We start from the raw sequence: 23,081 nt of genomic DNA on the forward strand, positions 1-23,081 counted from the left end.
AAGACCTGGCAAAACATTTTTCGGCCGTAACCGAGATTACGAAGGTGAGGCCGAACAAACTGCGAGTTGTCGTGAGTAGCTTGAAGCAAGCAAACGAAATTGCTGGCTACGAGCTCTTCACGAGAGAGTATCGCGTGTACATCCCTGCCAAGGATGTAGAAATCGACGGTGTGGTTACCGAGGGGAATCTCACTGTCGATGACATTTTGCGTCATGGAGTTGGCTGCTTTAAAAACCCCTTGATGCAAAGTGTAAAGATACTGGATTGCAAGCAATTGCATTCAGTATCCATCGAAGAAGGGAAGAAGAAATTCCTCCCTTCGGATTCCTTCCGAGTAACATTCGCCGGATCCGCGCTGCCGAACTACGTCCGCTTGGACAGGGTTCGTCTACCTGTACGCCTGTTCGTACCGCGGGTCATGCATTGCCAAAACTGTAAGCAGTTAGGTCACACAGCCACCTACTGCTGCAACAAGGCACGCTGTAGCAAGTGCGGAGGCAATCATGCTGAGAACGCTTGCAGTGGGGATACTGAAAAGTGTCTTTATTGCGAGGGAACTCGGCATGACCTTCCGGCATGTCCCGCGTACAAACAGCGCGAGGAAAAAATTAAGCGTTCCCTTAAGGAACGATCAAAGCGCTCTTTTGCAGAAATGCTTAAGAGGGCTGAGCCACCCTCGACAGGAAACATCTTTTCCTTTTTGCCAACCGATGAGGGTACATCTGACGATCCCGTCGAAGGGTGTTCCTATGCCTTGCCAGAGGGATCTAGGAAGAGGAGAATGCTCAACTCTCCTAATCTTTCTCGTAAAGGTCGTAAGATAACCCCTAGCGGAATGACCAATAAGACAACACAAAAAGGAAGCGGTGAAGAAAAACCGAAGCAAGTACCCCCCGGTTTTAATTTCAAATCAAACCAGGAGTACCCACCGCTTCCTGGGGCACCAAAAACCCCTCGGGCACCCATTTCTCGATCAGAAGACATAAAAGAAACAGGGTTCATAAAATTCTCTGATATTGTGGACTGGATATTTAAAACATTCAACATACCAGATCCCCTTCAAAACATTCTTCTTGCCCTTCTCCCAACAGTGAAAACCTTTTTGAAGCAACTCACAGCAACTTGGCCCCTCATTTCAGCTATCGTATCTTTCGATGACTAATTCGTTGAAAGAGGTTAGGAATTTTGTCACTGTGTTACAGTGGAACTGCAGAAGTATCATCCCCAAATTTGATTTATTTTCACATTTGATAAACACATACAATTGTGATGCGTTCGCGCTTTGTGAAACTTTTCTCAATTCAAATGACCAACTTAATTTCCACGATTTTAACATCATTCGTCGAGATCGAGACTCACACGGTGGAGGGGTACTTTTAGGGATCAAAAAGTGCTATTCTTTTTTCAGAATTGACCTCCCCTCGATCTCGAATATTGAAGTTGTTGCCATTCAAACGAATATGAATGGAAAAGACCTTTGCCTTGTTTCGTTATATATTCCCCCATCCGCGCGGATTGAACAGAAGCAACTCCTTGATATAGCAGAATTGCTTCCCGCACCTTTTTTGATTTTGGGAGATTTTAACTCTCACTGTTCGCTATGGGGGTCGCTGTACGACGACAACCGATCTTCTTTAATCTGTAACTTGATCGACGACTTCAATATGACAGTTTTGAATACTGGGGAAGCGACACGCGTACCTAATCCTCCGGCACGTGAAAGCGTGCTTGACCTATCCCTCTGCTCGACATCACTAGCGTTAGATTGCCAGTGGAAAGTAATCAACGATCCCCACGGTAGTGATCATCTTCCAATCGTTATATCAATTGCTAATGGTTCAACTCCCCCGAACCCAATCAATATTTCCTACGACCTTACACGTAATATTGATTGGAAGCGTTATGAGTCTATTATAGCGGAATCTATCGAGACTCACGAGGAACTTCCTCCGGAGGAAGAATACGCGTTCTTAGCTGGCTTGATAATCGACGCCGCGACGCAAGCTCAGACGAAACCGATACCCGGGGTAACGATTAGACAACGCCCTCCCAACAAATGGTGGGACAAAGAGTGCTCTGAGCTGTACGCGCGAAGGTCCGCGGCGTATAAGGACTACCGGGAGTACGGCACTGTCAACCTACTACGAAAGTACGAGGCACTGGGCAGGCAGATGAAGAGCTTAGTAAAGGCGAAAAAACGCGGGTACTGGCGGCGGTTCGTAAACGCGTTGTCGAGGGAAACAGCGATGAGCACTCTTTGGGATACCGCCAGGCGCATGCGGAACCGTGACGTTTCGAATGAGAGTGAGGAGTATTCAGATCGCTGGATACTCGATTTTGCCAAAAAGGTCTGTCCGGACTCTGTACCGGAACAGAAAACCTTTCGCGACGCGTTTATAGTAACTACGGAAGAGCCTCCATTTTCGATGTTGGAATTTTCAATGGCTCTCCTGTCGTGCAACAATAAGGCTCCAGGGTTAGATAGAATAAAATTCAACCTGTTGAAGAATCTACCCGACTCTGCAAAAAGACGCTTGTTGGACTTGTTCAACAAGTTTCTTGAGCTAAATATTGTTCCGCATGACTGGAGGGAGGTAAAAGTCATTGCTATTCGGAAACCCGGGAAACCTGCCTCTGATCACAATTCATATAGGCCGATTGCAATGCTCTCTTGCCTCCGGAAATTAATGGAGAAAATGATCCTCTTACGGTTAGACAAATGGGTCGAAACAAACGGTTTACTTTCAGATACTCAATTTGGCTTTCGCCGGGGCAAAGGGACGAACGATTGCCTAGCGTTGCTTTCTACTGAAATTCAACTCGCATTTGCTCGAAAAGAGCAAATGGCTTCTGCGTTCTTGGATATTAAGGGGGCTTTTGACTCTGTCTCTGTAGAAGTTTTAAGCGCGAAACTTCATTCGCAGGGACTTTCACTAAATTTGAATAACTTTTTGCTCAATCTGTTGTCAGAAAAGCATATGTATTTCTCACATGGCGATTCGACAACTTCCCGAATAAGTTACATGGGCCTTCCCCAGGGCTCATGTTTAAGTCCTCTCTTATATAATTTTTACGTCAATGACATCGATGAATGTCTTGCAAATTCATGCACGCTAAGGCAACTTGCAGACGATAGCGTTGTATCCATTACTGGTAGCGAGGCTAGCGATCTGCAAGGACCATTGCAAGATACCTTAGACAATTTGTCTGAATGGGCTCTTAAGCTGGGTATCGAATTCTCTCCGGAGAAAACTGAGTTGGTCGTTTTTTCTAGGAAGCATAACCCAGCTCAGCTGCAGCTCCTACTAACGGGTAAAACGATCTCTCAGGTTTTAGTCGCTAAATATCTCGGGGTCTGGTTCGACTCTAAATGCACCTGGGCTTGTCATATTAGGTATCTGACACGAAAATGCCAACAGAGGATTAATTTTCTTCGTACGATTACCGGAACCTGGTGGGGAGCCCACCCAGGAGACCTTCTAAGGCTTTACCAAACAACGATATTGTCAGTTCTTGAGTACGGCTGTTTCTGCTTCCGCTCCGCCGCGAACACGCACATTATAAAATTAGAGAGAATACAATATCGTTGTTTGCGTATTGCCTTGGGTTGCATGCAGTCGACCCATACGATGAGTCTTGAAGTGTTAGCGGGTATTCTTCCGTTGAAACATCGTTTTTGGAATCTCTCTTACCGGTTGCTAATTCGATGCACAGTTAGGAACCCATTAGTAATTGAAAATTTCGAGAGGTTGGTCGACCTTCAATTTCAATCCAGATTTATGACTTTATATTTTGACTATATGGCTCAAGATATTAATCCTTCTTCATACGATTCCTCCAATGTCGCACTTTTAGATACTTCTAATAATGCTATATTTTTCGACACCACCATGAAACAAGACATTTCTGGTATCCCGGATCAATTGCGACCCCAAGAGATCCCTAAGATTTTTTCGAATAAGTTCAAACATGTTAGTTATGATAAAAGGTTTTACACTGACGGATCTAATCTAGATGAGTCCACTGGCTTCGGTGTTTTCCACGAAAATTTTACCGCCTCCTACAAACTCGATGCTCCTGCTTCCGTGTACGTCGCAGAACTTGCTGCTATTCAGTACTCTCTTGGAATCATCGAAACCCTACCCACAGACCACTACTTCATCTTCACAGACAGTCTCAGTGCCATTGAGGCTCTGCGATCGATGAAGCCTGTGAAGCACACCCCGTATTTCCTGGGGAAAATACGGTGGTTTTTAAGTGCTTTAACAGATAAAAATTACCGGGTTACCTTAGCGTGGGTCCCTTCTCATTGCTCGATTCCGGGTAACGAAAAGGCTGACTCTTTAGCTAAGGTGGGTGCTATTGATGGCGATATTTATGAAAGACCAATTGCTTATGATGAATTTTATAGCATTTTGCGTCAGAGAACACTCAACAGTTGGCAATCATCATGGAACTCAGATGAACTGGGACGGTGGCTACATTCCATTTTTCCTAAGGTATCGACGAAAGCATGGTTCAAGGGGTTGGATGTAGGTCGGGACTTCATTCGCGTGATGTCTAGACTTATGTCCAATCACTACACGTTAAACACGCATCTCTTTCGTATAGGGCTTGTAGACAGTAATCACTGCGTTTGTGGCGATGGCTACCATGACATCGAGCATGTTGTTTGGTCGTGTACCGAATACTGTGGTGTTAGGTCCGAGCTTATAGATTCCCTTCGGGCCCGAGGAAAACAACCGAACGTACCCGTTAGAGACATTCTGGGAAGCGGTGATCTCCAGTACATGACACAGTTATACTGCTTTCTGAAAAACGCTGACATTAAAATTTAAAATTTTCTTTGTCTATTTGTCAGATTAAGGATACAAATATGCTATGCTGAAGACACGGAAACGAAGAGCCCGCAACTATGCTTACACAAATATTTTGAACCCACAACAAACAAGAATACAATTGCTCTACCAGTTGAAAAACAAAGTTCCAAAATAGTTTTAAGTCAAAATTGTATCTCCCCTCCTCTCACCTTAAATCCCCACTAGCTCGTAGTCGGCCGCGAGAATAAAGAAAAGGCCTCCCTCTTTTCCCTGCTAACGTAGAATTAAAACGAATTGTACTTGGCTCAGTAAAACAGAAAATGTATCGTGCCGTGTCAAATAAACTAATTTAAAACTTAAAATCATTTGAAGTAGCAAGGAACATTATGGAATTATCTATTTTAAGCGATGGAGGCAATTCTTTACATGAGATACGATAAAAAGTTTTTTTATTGTGTATGCTGAGCAGGGCTTGTAGCCAGAATGACGGATAGCTACCCTGCAAAATTGTTTTTCGCTTCATATCCGGTAGGAACAAAGAACGAGGGGCGCCATGGCCTTGTCTTAGGACATTAGGCCATTTGAGTAAGTAAGTAGGCTTTAGGACTCCCCAATATTTCCGGAACTGATAAGACTCCAGACAACAGCGAATAAATGTTTTACATCATTTTTTTCTGAAAATTTGTGTAAAACTAAAATAAGGTTCAAATACTTTCGTAATTGTTGTTCTTAAGACGTGAAGACGTGGACTATGCTCAGAAAATGAAAACTAAGAACTGGTGCCCAATACCATTTTGAAAGCGGATGAAAATATTGAAATACTTTCCAATGTTAATATTTTCGGTATGACGATATGACGCTTTGGAATCGAAAATTCATGTCAAAATTTTGAAATTAAATATTTATTGGTCCAAAGCTAGGGATACTATCTGGTCGGAGGAAGAAATCAGGACACCCTTTTTTCGGCACAAATTTGATCTAAGCCTAAGAACTTCTAGTTTGTCTCAAGGTACGATACTGGCCTAACAAGTCAGTAGTCTTAGCTTCACAATCCATCCTGGGAGAGACTGTTATAATAAAATCGGAGCGCTATACCAGTTTTTATATATCATTTGAAAAAGCCACGTTTTCTGAGCAAAACGTAATTTTAAAAAAATGTTTATCGTTTTCCTTTGATTGCTAAATGAAGAAAAAAACTGCTTGATATGTCTTGAATGACATTTCGCCCATGTACGGTATGGGAGAACTGTCAATTGAGGCATTTCGAGCCGTTTTTTAATCTTCATGTAAAAATCGAAGGACAACGATAAACATTTTTAAAAATCACGTTCTGCTCAGAAACTTGCACTCTTTCAGCTGATACATAAAAATCATTTATGTTCTGTATACTAATAGTTGTCCGCAAAGTCTGTGTCCAATCAACAATAAGATCAAGTTTGACAGCGTAATGTTCGTACCAATGCACACTAGGAAAAACGAACGCGAATTCCCACTAAATTAATGCCGCTGAGCTGGCAACCTGGAATATATCATTTCTTACACAAAATTGATCAATAAATCGATTGGTGATAGTTTCATCCTGTGCAGGGCACTGGAAAGGGTCTATTTCGCTCTTTTTGCTATATTTGAGTGTTTTTTGGGTTACTCTGTCGTAGCTACGATTGGCGCTGAGTTCTTTTGTGCAAAAATCCTCGAGTACATTACCGGAAGACTCAATAAAGATGGTTCCATTTGGTTCCCGGCCCTAGAAATGATATATTTCTCCCCATTTCGTACTGAAACGTGTATACCAACAAACGCTGCTCAGCTTACTGTTCAAAAGTGCACTTATCATATGTGAAATGTTTCAGGGAATCGAATGGTGATGGTTTCATTTAGATCCAGGTCTTGTTAGTGGTATAATTTATCACAATTCACTTTTTTCTTGTAATCTAAATAATAAAAATAAGTTGGACTTCGTAAGTCACGATATAACTTGAGAACGGATCAGCAGATCGGCGTGAAAAATTTGTATGTAGGGGTTTTTGGGGGCCAAGGAAGGTTATTATGCTGGTTTGAGACCTCTCCCTCCTCTGGAAGGAAGAGCTCCCATACAAAGGAAACACAAGTTTATGCATAATCATGAACTAACAAAGCAAAAGGAAACGAATTTGGCATGTGAAGGCTTTTGGAAGCAAAAAATATTTTTGTGGTGGTCTCTCTGGAAGCGAGGGGTCCCATACAAATGAAACACAAATTCCTATGGGTCAGAATACGTGAAACGGATCACTTAAAATCGCGATGTCTAATTTTTTCAAATAAGTATTCAAAACTTCAAGAGTTTCACTTGGGAAGTTGATTTTCCAATTTTTATTGATTTTGAGTAAATTTTCAAGTTGTTATTGTCTTTTGGAATTTAGGTCGAAATTGTTTTTAAACAGGCATAGCTTTTAAAATATTGCATCGAATTTGATGAAATTTTTACAGCAGATGCATCCTAAGTAGTAGTTTACGAAAATATTTTCTTTGGAGAAAAAAATATTTTTTCAATAGTAACCATTTGAAACAATATGTTGAAAATCCATGTTCTGGGGCACTAAAAAATCTGAAAAAAAAACACAAGTATTTTTGACAAAATTTCGAAACTACCCTGAAAATTTCGCAGTGGTGTTATTTTTTGATCAAAAGATATGGGCTTTCGAAGTTGGTGCCGAGCGCATTTTCAAGCTAGCAGCGAGTGAGCAGTACTACTGTTGACAATCCCAGTTTCAGTTATATGCAAAAATTCTGTAAGGTTTGTAAAATAAGTTTAATAGAAATGATTTTTAGTCGCAAAATAGTCGAAATATGCTTAGTTTGTTACCCAACCTAATGATGAAGACTGTATACTTTATGCCCCTAACAACTCGCAAGCCTACCTACACATTTTACTAAAAAAATAATGCAAAATTTAGTTAGGGGACAACCGTACAGAACACATCAGCGGGGTAAGATCGCCCGTGCTATTAGTTTTAGTCATTATAGTGCACGCTTTGGTATGATAACTGAAGAAAACTGGCTTTAGGAACATTTCTCGCTTGAAAATGCGTTGCGGCACCAACTTTGAAGGCCCATATCTTTTGATGAAAAAAACACCACCGCGAAATTTTCTGGGCAGTTTCAAAATTTCGTCAAAAATACTTGTGATTTTTTTCAGATTTTTCAGTGTCCCAGAACACAGATTTTCAACATATTGTTCAAAATGGTTACTATTGAAAAAATATTTTTTTTCTAAAAACTTAGAATGCATCTACTGTGAAAATTTCATCAAATTCGATGCAATATTTTTAAAGCTATGTCTATTTAAACACAATTTTGACCTAAATTTCAAATGACAATAACAACTTGAAAACTTACTCAAATTCAATAAAAATTGGAAAATCAACTTCCCGAGTGAAACTCTTGAAGTTTTTAATACTTATTTGAAAAAATTAGACATCGCGATTTTTAGTGATCCGTTTCACGAATTCGGACCCCTATATAACTCTAGAACTAATAAAGCAAATGGAATCACATTTTTAATGTGAGGACTTTAGAGTATGAGGAATGTTTTTATGATGATTTGACACCTCTTCCTACTATGGAAGGGGAGGGTCACGTTTCAGTACGAAAATCACATATATACGGTGAAATGTGAAGAAATCTACCATTTCTAGGGCCGGGAACCAAATGGAACATCTCTATTGAGTTTTCCGTTAATGTATTCGTGGATTTTATTCAGTTTTGCACAAAAAAACTCAGCGCCAATCGTAGCTACGACAGAGTAAACCTAAAAACACGCAAATATAGGGTGAAAAGGGCGGAATAGACCCTTTCCAGTGCCCTGCACAGAATGAAACCATCACCAATCGATTTATTGACCAATTTTACATAAGAAATGCTATATTTCAGGTTGCCAGCTCAGCAGCATTGATTTAGTGGGAATTTGGGTCCGTTTTTTCCCAGTGTGCAATGATTTGATTTTTTTTTATTTACGCTTCTTTGATTTAACTGTAACACACACTCCGTTGTTTCTACTCTAATCTGATTAATATCTACTCAGTTTGTTATTCTTATGCAAAATGTCAAAAAGTGAGTAATCAAGATCAAGAACAACAATAAATAACAATTACAACTTATATTAAGTGTTCAACTTATTATTTGTCCAGCTGCTAAAAACATAGTATTGCAAACAAAACAGTGATTAGTAAATATTTTCCTCAATGAGTGGCACTAACACATTCGTCGTAAATAGGCCTACGTACTCCATTCAATGAAGCCATTTAGACTGTAGACACGGAAGTGATATTAAAAAATTTGCAAGGTTTCAGTGTGGAATACATAAAAGTTTTAGAATGTTTTGAAATTGTTTCTTTCATTGGGTCAGATTTACAAAAACCCACAAACATAAAATTTTATCATTTTACTCAAACTGGGTAACTTCTACCCATTTTATTAATTTCTGGCTTGCATAGGCAGAGTAGGTTTTACTCAGTTTTTGTCGTATGGAAGCTTTACTAAAAAGTGAGTAATCGCAAAAAACTCAGATTGGGGTACCTCCACTTTCAACAAAAATGAGTGATATCTTACTCAGTTTAGAGTAATAAAAAATAAGCGTGTAGATGTGAAGAGGCAGATAAATGAGTAGGATGATTGTCTGAGCGGTGCACTGTCGCAGTGAAAAAATATGACATCGGGAGGTTCAACTTTTTTGAAACCAAGGGGCATTTCAAAGGCGTGCGACACGTTCGCGGGACATTCTGTTGAAACGCGGGACTGTCTCATCACTTCATAATTACTAGGTGTCTACACGCAAAAGTTGGAGTGTGCGTAACCACATCATTTATGAGCGAAACTAGCGCATTTACTGATTAAAATTGGAACCTGTACAACGCATGTGCGTTGGGCATAACGCATTTGATGCTCTAGCGTATTTTGAATGTATTGCGCAGCTCATAACGACTACACTTATAAAGCATCAGCCGTTGTTCAGAAGGTTGTCATCGTTAAAACAGTGCAACCAGCAATCAATACTGATAAGTTGGGTACTGACTCCATTGAAGAAATTATTGTCTGATCGATTCACTTTCATGAATCAGGTCATTTGAAAACATCATTCAATCATTAACAATAAACAAAAACATGAGATTAGTCCAAACAATTTGGAATTAAATTATGACTCTGGTTTCTTTCACATGCATTCGGTTCTACGTTATCGGCACCAGCGTCAATAACTTCCGTGGCAACAAGGCTGGCTATTGGCTGTTTCGGTTGTTGACGATTTTTAGGGATGCACGAGCCGTTGATACGCACCGACTCGCGAAAGTAAAGAACGGTTTTTTGAGCGCCTCAAAACTGATCGTTCGCCCGAAGCCGAAGTTTACCGAGACATTACGATTTTTGTGTATATGATACATATTCTGATTTTGATCTCTGTCAATGTATTCCTTGTACAACTTTTGCGTTATGCGTTTCACGCATTGGTTGTGCGAAGTCAGAGCAAATTCTGTGCGAATTGGAAGGACACATTGGATGATTAAAGCTTAAACTTTTGCGTCTAACGATTTCAACACGCAGAAAAATTTGACTATCAAAATCAGGACAAATGTCAGAATATGAAAAATAAATCAGGACGCTCAAATAGAATCTCAAAATCAGGACATGTCCTTCTAAATCTATACGGATGGTATCCCTATCCAAAGCACAACATTATCAAATATTTATTGGTTTTTTGTTTCCAATGTTATACTTAGAAATTGGAAATCGATGTCTGAAACAGCAGACAAAGTTGACACATCGTTGGTACTGAATACTTGTTCGAAGAATTGGTTTCCATTTGAAGTGAATCGACAGTTTTCAGTATTTTGCTTACAAAATAATCCTAGCTGTTTCTATCGAATGCTCTTAGCTATTTGACTAGGCCATGACTGTCAGACATTTTAGAAAAATATGGCACTGGTGATGTTGCTGTTTGCAGCGATTTTTAGATTTCGGTGCAAACATTTTTAGAGCAAGATTTCCAAAACACCCAATCTGCTTTGTTTGATCGTTTGTCCTTTACATTAACAGTTTGCCCTGAGGTCTGTGTAAAATAAACAGAAATTAGCACCAAAGCTTCGCTTTACTTGGCTAACATCAAAACATTTAAACATTACAAGGGTACCTTTGTTGCGGCCAACATCACATGCTTAGTCAAATTACTGTTTCCAAAAACTGCAGGTTACTTGTAAACCCAAACCATTGCACCAATTCGTAATTGAATTTAAAATTCGTCCTATCATTCTACAAATAATCTGACTTGTGCGAAGTCCTGTTCGCTCCGTCGGCTGGCTGTACAATTATGCGTTCATGGCACCGGATACTGGGTATTAAGCGTCTGTTTCACTGACACAGGTTTGCAAAGCAGCAAAGAACAATCGCAGTAATTTACACCCTCACTGTTTAGTATACAGTTCAACCCTCCTGGCAACGAAGCCAGCTCCTCTTCATTTTGCTCTTCTGTTATACCAGCCACCGGGAATACCAAATCATTTTTATACCGTTCCATGTCATGCCCATCCACCACACACACACAGCAGTAGTATAGTCTGTGCGGAGCAAATGGCAAACTCAAGCAGCCGGAAAATCGAGGTTAACAGTGCAAGATACGAAAAATCTCACCCATAGCATCATCACTGTCGCTACTTTCACGCTTCAGCTGGCATCAAATCAAACGGCGCGGTAGGGACATATCCCCCCTTGTCCCGTATATCGATGTAAGCGAAAGGAACAAACCGTGCCGCAATGAAGAAATGAGGTTTCGCTTTTCCTTTTTGACTCAGGCTTCGCGCTTCGTCGGGATAGGAATCTAGAAATCCTGCCAGGTACGTATTCAAAGATTCCGTACGATTGCTGGAAGGATTGGCACAGATCAAGGGCACCTACATCGCCTACTCTCAACGAGTGTCTATTTATTCATGGATGTCCCAATGTGTGTATGTTCACAGAAGGTGATACACCGGAAAGTTCAGATTCAACACGCAGGAAGCTACTGCAGAACGGTGACCTCTACTGCATCCGACGCTCGGATAAATAAGTGTGAGAGATAAGATGAAGGGTCGAAGGAGAATTGCTGACATCCTATTAGAGTGGATAATTACCTTCTGCACGGAGCTCTGACGCTTTGAACTTCAACCCCGCATGTTTTATTTCTCTAGACGAGATTATGGCTCTAAACCGATTGACGTTAGCGAAGCCTTTCAACTATGTTTCCGTTTTGCTCACTCGTTGTGCACCATTGATTCGGTAATAAATTATCTCATATTCTACGGATCGGCGACATACAACGAACGGTTGTCAACTTTGTCCGACGCTGGAGTTACGAAGCAGAAAACCCACCGACTCCCCGGTAAGTACACGCATAAATTTCATTAATGAAGAATGGCGCACCTGAGGCATCTTCAGAAATTAACTTAATCGTAGAGTGACTCCAACTATTAAATGTGCCTATTATTACGAAATTTCGTCAAAGCGCAAATTATTATAATTTATAGCGACATCAACAGGCAATAAATTAAAGTAAGAATCAGGGTGCTTAGAAAACATTTAAAAAACTTATTTAGTTGGTTTAATGAAAACACTGTGAAAAAGTACAGAAATGTGACATCTTTCGTGAAGACGAATAAATAATTGATAAACCCCATTCAATGAACAGAAAGTTGTACGAAATTTGACGAGACGCCGGAAAAACTATACTTTTAAAGTAATATAATATAAAAACATAAATTCCACTCAAATTAAAAAATTTCAACAAATGTCAGCACAACAAAACAACGCTTGTTGCCAAAACCATTGAAATGATTACCATCTGAATCTAATTTTATAACTTTGAGTTTAAATCGTTTGACAGATTTAACATACGGTTAATTGAAACAAGGACTTGAATCGATTTCTCTCTTATCAAATGAAATACACACAAACAGTATACTGTTTCCAAAATGTAGGTCAGGTCAGGTGAAATCGTTTTTAAAAAGAAAACTGAACTATAAACGGACGAGCGAAAAAACTATCAAATTAATCCCGGCTAAAAGCTGTGCTCTGCAGGGTTATCGAACAGATGAAACGGCAACTTTACACCCCAGGCTGATGCCGCAAACCGTCCGCATATGAAAGCATTGTTTCACGATTGAAATAGTGTGATGAAACCCCAACTGAGGAAATAAATAAAATAATACTCCTTGGTACAGCGAACTCACCACTGTGTGGCATTTCTCGATGGCCCGGCCCAGTAGGTTGAGGCAGTGGCCATACACAAATCCGGACAAAAATGCGATTCAATCGGAATAGCTTCTGCTGATTGCATTCCTATACACCGAACGCAGCTTGTTTTCCGTTTCATCCATACCATTTAGGTCAGTGCGACAGGATGGGGCGAGCAGGAAGGAGGGAGTGTTCTCATGACCACACGTTTCGATTATCCAGCCTCGGCACGAAACGGGTCATTCATGTTTCCAAAGGTTATTACAAGTGTCTTTTGTTATTTATTTGCCCGCATATGTTTTTGTCGAATCAAAGCAGGAGCATACGAATAGATTTACCACATGAAAATAGGCTTTTTTACTAAACCCTTGCGAGGGCGACCAACATCGAAGCTAGCAAATGTGCGTAGCGTACAAACAAAAAAAAGCTCACAAAACAATCCAATTTATTCGATTGTGCAATACGACATGTCAATGATCAAGATTAAATGTAGGTGCCGTTGTGAAATGTGGCTTGGTTCCATTTCATCCAGGCTTGCTTTGGACAGATTTGTTTACGCTCTGCGGTACAGATTGTGACGAATCCCCGCATCCCGATGGAAAATGCATTTCACGTGTCGTTCACTGCAACAGGGGCCAGTTTGGAAATAGCAATAACTGATCGTAAATCTACATTTCTACCACTAGGTAGGATTAAGAATACGTGACAAAATCGATCTCGAATAGTGAGTACCATTAAATGTTACTTGGGGAATGCCTGGTCTGTGTGATATTTTTAGAAAACTTGATTGCCTTGGTGTGAATAGCTTTTCTATCCTGAAGTGTTTTTGTTCTGGACCAGATAGCAGAAATACATTGCCCCTGAGAACAAATGAGGATTAAGATGTCGGTGTGATTGGCAGAATATTTAAAAAAACATTCTTGGAAATAGACCATCGCACCAAATCTATTTAGTTTCACTTTTTAGAAGAATGAATATACAGCTCAATTTAAAATCGTTCTCAGTGCACTGGCACCGCAAACACAAAATTTAAAGGGCATGAACTTGAACTGCATCTTACTTTAAAATGGTGGCATGCTTCAAAAGTGAATCGAAAAAGTGTCTTCAAAATTGTATTTAACCTTCTTGCAACTGCTTCAAGCTGTTTTTCAAATTAAATCGAACAACAAACTACTAAATCTTCCAGCGAACATTGGAATGCATAAAAAACTACTAAATTTTTCTGAGTATATCAACCAGCGTTTTTTCCTGTGATTGACGACATAAGCAGATACGTAATCCGTTTATTCAATTGGTCAGGTAACCGTCCGAATCCAATCAATCGGTCCTGGTTTATACTGATGAAGTAAAGTGCATCTGTGACACTGCAAACTAGAACACCATACCGAGTTCGTACGGTGCATGGGTGCAACGGCTTACACACATACACACACGCTACAAGTGACGCCACTCTAGCTTTCATACGATGAATAGATTACTCGTTCCCATCACTCAATGGAGCCAAACGGACAAGCAAATCCTTCTTTACTTTGCACCTCTCGAGGAACCGTTAAATGGGGTGAACTTTTGAAAACGATCACGGGTTTTGTGAACGATTTACTTCCGCGCTCACTGAGGGGATTGGAAACAATGAATTCAAACAAGTTTTCATTTATTAGTATAAGTTCAATGACCGCTTTTATTGCCTCCACGGTGCTCCCACAGACCGTTATTATCAAACGAAGAATACCACCAAAACGGTGAACGCCAGTTTGTTCGTTATGATGTTTTTCATCTCTGGGTAATTTTTTGAAAAAAGCTGAACCCCCTTCTGACCACGCTAATGAGATAGACAAAAACTGTTGCTTTAGGATCATTATGTATCGAATTAAATACTCGAATTATTTAGTAAAACGGGCAATGTAAGTCATATGACAAAAATGAAATTAGTTCGTAAAGTACTCGAATTATTATTTAATAAATGATGACATAACTCATACTTCCTTCCTTCTTCCATTTTACTACGCCACTGAAATAGTCCAAAGTTTCAGATGGCACAGTATTGTCGCAAAACCCCGCCTCATACCCAGAAACCTTTGCATATAAAATATGCACAGCTATCGTGGAGGACGTTTTTAAGTTTACTAAGTATAAATACCCCTCCCTCCCTCCTTGCCGACGCTAATGAGATAGAACAATACCAACATATTTATTGCATTTTTTATACTCGAAAACCTCTTAGTGCAAATTTTCACAGTAATCGGTTCAGTAGTTTCTGAGTCCATAGGAAATAGACAGACATATAGACAAACAAACAACGATGCCTAAATACTATGATTCAAATTTTTCAACAAAACCTTTTGACACTCCTGTCAATTTTCAACGCCTACTAGTTTAAGGTTTTTTCTTCAGTAATCACAGCATAACTTGAAATACACCTACCGCCGGATTATATAACTTTTATTGAAATGAAGAAGTTAAGCCTTTTTCAAAGCTTAAACTTGTTGTTTGGTTATGCAAATTGCTTATAGGTAGGCAAAATATCTATACCTACAAAGTACCATTAAAATCATAAAGGCTAAAACCAATAACTGGTCCGGTGTGTATAAATTTCCCAAGAATATAGGCCATTTTAACTTAAAATGGACATATTTCAAAAATGCCACCAACGTTTTTTTCAAAAAAGTTACCCGGAGATGGAGAACATCATAACGAACAAACTGGCGTTCACCGTTTTGATGGTATTTTTCGTTTGATAATAACGGTCTGTGGGAGCACCGTGGCCTCGTTGAGCTAATCAGAGCTCAAAACTTCACAGTTAGAAAAAATGAATTACCTCTATCGCTCATGATAGAGAATTCCATAATATTCAACGCAAATTTAATAATATTCCACGAAAATTTAATCTTCAACTTTAAACGAAAAAGTGGTTTACGTCAAAAGCTACTGAAATTTAAATGAGAAAATAATGTACGTTACGTGTAACATTTATTTTTTTTTTCTACTGTGTTTGTTCAAATTTGAGTTTGTTCATTCACAGTGCTCCAAAATTTTCAACTGACGTCGAACATGTCACAAGGAACAATTTTTTGCCACTGACCCAGAAACGTTGACGTGTATATCATATTTGCCCTGATGTATGCTGTATTCCGATGACGATTATGAGTAACGAACAAGCTGTGGAGCCACCATCACAGGAGGAGGTGAAAAAGGCGATTAGTGAGCTGAAAAACGGCAAGGCCGCTGGGAAGGACGGTATCCCGGCCAAACTTCTCAAAGCGAGAAGCGAGCGGCTGTACTATGTGATCCACCAGATAATACTAAGGATCTGGGCGGAAGAACAAATGCCGAACGACTGGTTGGAAGGCTACTCATATGCCCTATCTATAAGAAGGGCCATCGATTGGATTGTGGCAACTATCGAGGGATAACGTTGCTCAACTCCACATATAAAGTGTTTCCCGTATCCTGTTCTTCAGATTGAGACCGTTAACGGAATCCTTTGTTGGCGAATACCAAGCTGGTTTTCGACAGGGGCGTTCCACGACGGATCAAATCTTCACCCTGCGACAGATCCTCGATAAGTTCCGGGAGTACAATTTACCGACTCACCATCTCTTTGTGGACTTCAGGGCGGCATACGACTCAGTGAAAAGAAACGAGCAGTGGCAGATCATGCTGGAACATGGTTTCCCTACGAAACTAATTAAGCTGAGTCGTATGACACTGGAGGGATCGAAATCGTGCGTGCGGATAGCTGGCGAGACATCAGCCGCGTTCGTAACGTTGGTTGGACTGAAGCAGGGGGATGCGCTCTCCAACTTGAGGGTGCAGTACGAAGAGCAAATGTGGAATAAACGGTACGATCATCACGTAATTTCACATGCTTCTTGGCTTTGCGGACGACATCGATATCATCAGTATCAACCGTAAGGCCGTGGAGGAGGCCTTCGTACCTTTTAAGAGAGAAGCAGCGAGATTATGACTTGTCATTAACTCTGCCAAAACAAAGTACATAGTAGCTGGCAGAGAGCGTGGGAGTCCCCGTGATATTGGTGCTGAGGTGGAGATAGATGGGGAACGATTTGAAGTGGTTGACGAATGCGTTTATCTTGGTACGCTTGTGACATGTGACAACGATATGAGCCGTGAAGTGAAACGACCAGTTGCAGCTGCGAACAGGGATTTCTACGGACTGCGTAACCAGCTAAGTTCCCGTAGTTTGTAAACTCGCACAAAACTAGCGCTGTATAGGACGCTGATACTCCCGGTGGCCCTTTACAGACATGAAGCATTGACGCTGAAGGAAGCTGATCGACGAGTGCTCGGAGTTTTTGAGCGTAAAGTTCTGCGATCGATACTTGGCGGTAAACTGGAAGATGGAATGTGGCGCAGACGCATGAATCACGAGTGGTACCAGGTATACAAACATGCTAATATAGTGAAGGTAATACAGCAGGGCAGGCTTCAGTTGGCTGGACATGTAGCCAGGATGCCTGACGAGAGAGCCGCTAAAACTATCTTCAGTAGAGAACCAGGAAGAGGCCGTCGACTCCGTGGCCTCGCACGCGGTGGATGTGCGGGGTGGAAGAAGATGCACGATCTGCTGGTGTACGGGGAGACTGGAAAACGGCTGCCCAAGACAGAAGAAGCTGGAAATCTTTAATTCGTTCGGCCCTAGACCGGTGAACGGTCCGTTAGCCAACAAAGTAAAGTAAAGTAAGTAAGTTTGCTGTATTCCGTACTTCCATTATTACCAATACCATCCGAGAGACTGAGTGACTTGCTTGGAACGTGTACGATGTGTGTACGATTTTACCCGATCATTGTCGCTTACTAGTGCTTTACTACACCGACCAGTTTGATCAGTTTCATTTTAAGATGGGATTTACTTAGTCAAGAGGAATCGTTGAGTTATTGTAGAATTTAGCGGTAAAGAGCTCTGCTTGAACAATTATGTTGGGAAACCATAATAATAGCATAATCCATAGCACTATAGCATAACCTGCCCCATCTTGCTATGTTTTACTGAATCGTACACCGCCTTGAAGTCTATAAACAGATGATGCGTCTGCAAGTTGAGTTCTCAAAGCTTTTTGCGACGGCCTCGGTTTATGGAACAGAATACGGGAAAGAATTTTATATACGGAATTGAGAAGAGATTATGCTTCGATATTTGCTACAGTCGAGTCCTTGATCATTCTCATAGCTACGGCATGTACTTCCTTCCAACTGGTCCACAGGTTGTTTTTCCTTCAATATTCTGGTGAATTACTGTCGACCGATGATCCGTCTTTCCCAGTCAATGGCATTCTGGTTGACAAGGTTGACAGATCCACAGCTTGTCTTTACCTTCCCAATTTATTTCTTTTTCCACTCTCGTACCTTCCTCACCGAAGTGTTGTTTCCAACGCACGGCCACCTGAGACTTATCGGTAATCAAGTTTTCTTCCCTGTCGTTACATTACAGGTCTATAGAACCTCGTGTCGTGCCCGGTGAAGCACTCCTCTACTCCACAAAAACGCGATCGTAGTGTTCATATTTCTTACCGCGAAGAAGCCTCTTTTCGGCAGCTTTAGCTTCCTGGTATTTTTCCCACATCTGACGCGTCATAGAATTTGCTGCTTCCCACGTGTTAGCATAGGCCCGATTCTTTATTCCCGTCTGTTCTGGACACTCAGCATCGCCTCCACCACTACGCGGGATACCCTTGCTTACCTTAACAATCAGACGAAGGCCTGTGTGGCCTTTGATGTGTCTAAAATACGACGCCTTTGTACCTGATCCATCGCTGCTCATCGATAATCTTGCAAGCTGCGCAGGCTGCGAAGCTCTTCTTCCACCTGGTCGATCAACCGGTACACATTGCGTGCCAGGACGCCGCGTACCTGTTGGGTCGTTATCCAGAACCTATTCGACTAGGCTTTCGTTCGACACCTACTACCGGTCTAATGTTTGTTTTGCCGATAGACATCTTTGTGTAGCGGCGAGTTTTATTCTAGCCTATTCCACAGTCCAGGGCAAGCACGATTGTCGGCCATTATACGTCTTTTATCTCTCTGCTGGTGTCGTTGTCGCTGGTCACTAGCGAGCCCAAATACACAAGTTCATCTACCTCGATTTCATCCACGTCAACTAGAATTCGTGGTGGGAGGCTAACAGAGTCTTCCTTCGAGCCTCTACTTCACAAATATTTTGTCTTCGAAGTGTTTATGACTAGTTCCAACCGACTGGCCTCTGCCTTAAGTTTGATGTACGTTTCCCTCAACGTCCCAAAGTTGCGTGCCATAGTGTAAATGTCGTCGGCGACGCCAAGTAACTGGCCATGCCACTCGTGTCTATCCTCGCTCTTCGAACAACAACACCAACACCAATTTTGAACAGCAGATATGAAAGCCAAATCACCCTGCCGCAGCCCTCTTCAAGATCCGAAAGGACTCGAAAGCGTCCCAGAAACTTGCACTATACACATCACTCCGACCAATCGCGTAAGTTTATCCGGGAGCCCGTGTATAATGTGCCATAGCTGATCTAGTTCGATTGTATCATACGCGTCTTTGAAGTTAAGAAATAGAAGGTGCGTGAATACGTGATACTCACGACATTTCTGGGGTACTTGCCGCAGTGCAAAGACCGTGATCCGTGGTGGCGTGGGATCCAATGAATATCCCACGAATTTCTTTGCAATAGATGATAGGCGGCGAGATAGATGATTGTAAAATAGTTGCTACAATCCAGCTTGTCGCCTTTTTTGTAGATAGGACCCACGATTTTTTCCATCCATTCCTCCAGATCTTGACAATTACCCGGAGCAGCGCTCAAGCTATTGCTTCACCACCATGTGTTAGAAGCTCGCTTGCTCACCTCCAGCGGTTTTGTTGTTTTTCAACTTGCCGGTAACCTCCTCAATCTCCTGGAGGCTTGGCGCCGGAAACCTGTTGTCATCTGCGCTCGCTCGTCAGGAGATTTCCTTCCAGGTCGCAGTACACGGAATTTCCCGCCGGTTAGAACGTGGTCGATTTGGTTTTCTATACGTTGGTCGTGAGCTCTTCAGCTGGCTTTGTAAATATCTTAACGGGGGTAGAAGGCGCTTTTGATTACCATACCACGTGACGCAGTGGAGTTTACGCACCGTTGACCGTTTGTTCGATAAGGCGTGACGGCTGTTCGCTCCAACCACCGGTCTGTACATTGCCTCTCGTCCTACCTGAGCATTCATTTCGCCAATGACAGTTTCCACGTCCCTTTTAGGGTCATCGTCATATGTCTATCCCAGCTGCACATAACACGCTTCCTTTTCGTCGTCGGGTCTCGCCTTGTGTGAGCAGTGCACGTTAATGATGCTGTTGTTGGAGAAACGGCCTTTAATCGTCAGTTTACACATTCTAGAATTAACCGGCTACCACCCGATCACGCGTTGACGCATCCTAACTAATACTACAAAACCGGTTCCCACAGCTCTGGTAAAAGGGAACCGCCTAATACCATCGTTTCCACACCTTCTGAGGTGTCCACTAAACTGCCGTTCCAAGCATAGCGTGCATAACGTTTCTAAAGAACATTGGAAAACTATGTTTGGAACGGCAGTAAAGTTCCTGAAACGACATTGAAGTTGCGTGGATTTATCTCGTCGTTTTTCTCTTAGATCGCTTACGGAGTTCCTACTGCCATGCTTATCACCATTCCGTTTATTGTTATTTTTCGTATGTACTAAGCAGCAATGCCCCATTCGCTGATGACCGATTTATATATATATTTTGGACAGCCCGGCACGAATTTTTTCTACCTTGAGATAGTAATCTGAATCGACGTTTGGCGTTTGAATTAAGAGCAGTCCTCTCTATTGGGGAGTCTCCCGGAGTACTAGCGAATTTCAGACAAGTAAATTAGGTACAGATGGCCACTCCCCTGGTCGCGGTGAAGTTCAATAGCTTCATGTTTTTATTGTTTGTGGTAGATTGAAGGTGTGTTCATATCTTCAATGACGATTTTTGTGTTGTATTGTATGCACTCTCTATACGTTTTCTAGAGAAACTCGTAGAGCGGTAGTCGGTTTTATCGTTTGAAGGCGCGTACATGTTGATGAGACTATATTTGGAAGACTTCCCCTGATTCAAGATATGCACAGACGGTCTTTAAGGGGTCACCCAATGACACGCTTCATTTGGTTTCGTAGTAGCATGGAACATACGCCCCGTACTGCTTTATTGCCGCCTCTATAGTAGTGGATGCAGTATTCAGAAGAAGAGCCCGCGGTCGGGTCTACCGCCCAGAACACGTTCTCCGGTTTTTGGCCAGTGCCGAATAATTTATTCTTCGAAGTTATGATTTTCAAAATCCAGCATGATAGTTTTTAAATATATGTAACGGCACCCGCCCGTCCCGTGCATGTCAACAGGGTTCCGTCTGCGACATCTAATTTCCAAGGGGATGTGAAAGTTTGGAAATTTTTTTTTTTTTTTTTCTCATGGCTTTTCAAATGTCTACTAGATATGGTCGGGTTCGGCTTTTTTCAAACCCGTACCCGACCCGTACCCGATTTTTTTTCGGTTGAAACCCGAAACTTTTTTTTTCGATCGAACCCGAACACGAAAATTTTATTTTTGTGAAACTCGAACCCGACCCAAACCCGAAACTGTGACACCCGAGCTCGACCCGAACCCGAGATTTTTTTGGGGGGTATATTTTCTGTTCCAATTTGAGGCTGCCCTGAACCTTTGAGCCTCGAATGGTACTGAAATGTTGGTGATTTTTACAGTTGGGGAACATACTTAAATGACGTAGCATTTTTTTCATGATTTTATTTTCAGGCCCCCCTCCCCCTCGTAGCATTTGGTCACAAAACCTAAACCCCCCCTGAAAAAAAAACGTAGCATTAGAACCCTCCCCCACTCACCGCTTCTGAGAAAAAAACGTACAGAAATACGTGCAGTCAGGTTTTTTACGCGGTTTTTTATACGCGGAATTTGTTACGAGGTTACGCGGATTTTTTAATTAACGCGGTTTTTTACGCGGATTTTTGAATAAACGCGCTTGTGCGATACCGCGCTAATTCAAAAACTTTTTCGCGAATTTTCGAATTAAAGTGGGTTTGGAACCAGAAACGTTTGAGTGTTTATCTAGTAGAAGAATTAGTCCAAAAAATATCCACCGCCTTCCGAAAGATCCGGAATGACCGTCAAAGAGGATAATTTTAAATACTGGTTCTAGAGCGTCTCGGGTTTTTTTCTAAGCCCTTCTTGCTTGTTCACTTTACGCGGATTTTTCAATAAAGCGGTTTTTTACGCGGATTTTTGAATTAGCGCGTTTTTTTACGTAGATTTTCGAATTAACGCGGTTTTTTACGAGGTACGTAATAAAAACCTGACTGTAGTTACATACATAAAAAAATACTTGAAAAAAACCCTGTCTAATTCAATTTATTTACAACTTATAGACTCGTGACTGCATCTTCTGCTTCGAAGGGCTTGTGTTTTGATACAAGGAGTAAAGGTGTTTAAACAACTTAGTATGATCCATGTCTGCAGAAAACACAGAAACTATTCCGGAAATGAAACGAGTATCTTGTAATTTTCACTATTAATAGCCACAAAAAAGCAACGATTTTTGTATTCAAAACAGATTGTGTGTTTGGAAATCCAAGTGTTCGTTTATGTAGCAGAGCTTTTAGAAGATTTCAGAATGCCACAGTTAAAAACATTTCGACCGATCTCGCTGCAATACTTTGTGCAATGTTTTAGTGTATTTTTAGAATACATTTTTCCTGCAAAAAAATTAGTCTTTAAAAAAAATGCTACGTCAATTTTACAACAACCCCCCCTCCCCCCTTGTCACAGCTTGTCACAAAATGATGATATCCCCCCTCCCCCCAGAAATGCTACGTCATTTAAGTATGGTCCCTGGCATAAAATTAGACATCATCATCTTTTAAACATGCTTATTTGATATAGTCGGGTTTAGGTATGAAAACCCGGTTCGGAAACCCGAAACCCGACCATCTCGAATGTCTACCGTAATTCCCCGACAAGGCATGAATCACCAGGCC

At 41.4% G+C, this 23,081-nt stretch overlaps 1 protein-coding gene across 2 annotated transcripts in view; it reads left to right on the plus strand.

The window, feature by feature from the left end:
- Positions 1–23,081, plus strand: part of LOC129732771 (uncharacterized) — a 237,479-nt gene that overhangs the window by 45,122 nt on the left and 169,276 nt on the right. The window contains exon 1 of one of the 2 annotated variants that reach the window (XM_055693994.1): positions 12,123–12,205. The exons of the other annotated variant lie outside the window; for it this stretch is intronic. The gene's annotated coding sequence lies outside the window, so the exon portion shown is untranslated. Of the gene's footprint in view, positions 1–12,122; positions 12,206–23,081 lie in introns of those variants that run through there. 2 annotated transcript variants of the gene reach the window in all.

This window comes from Wyeomyia smithii, chromosome 3, assembly GCF_029784165.1.
Source record: "Wyeomyia smithii strain HCP4-BCI-WySm-NY-G18 chromosome 3, ASM2978416v1, whole genome shotgun sequence".
Classification (NCBI taxonomy): domain Eukaryota; kingdom Metazoa; phylum Arthropoda; class Insecta; order Diptera; family Culicidae; genus Wyeomyia; species Wyeomyia smithii.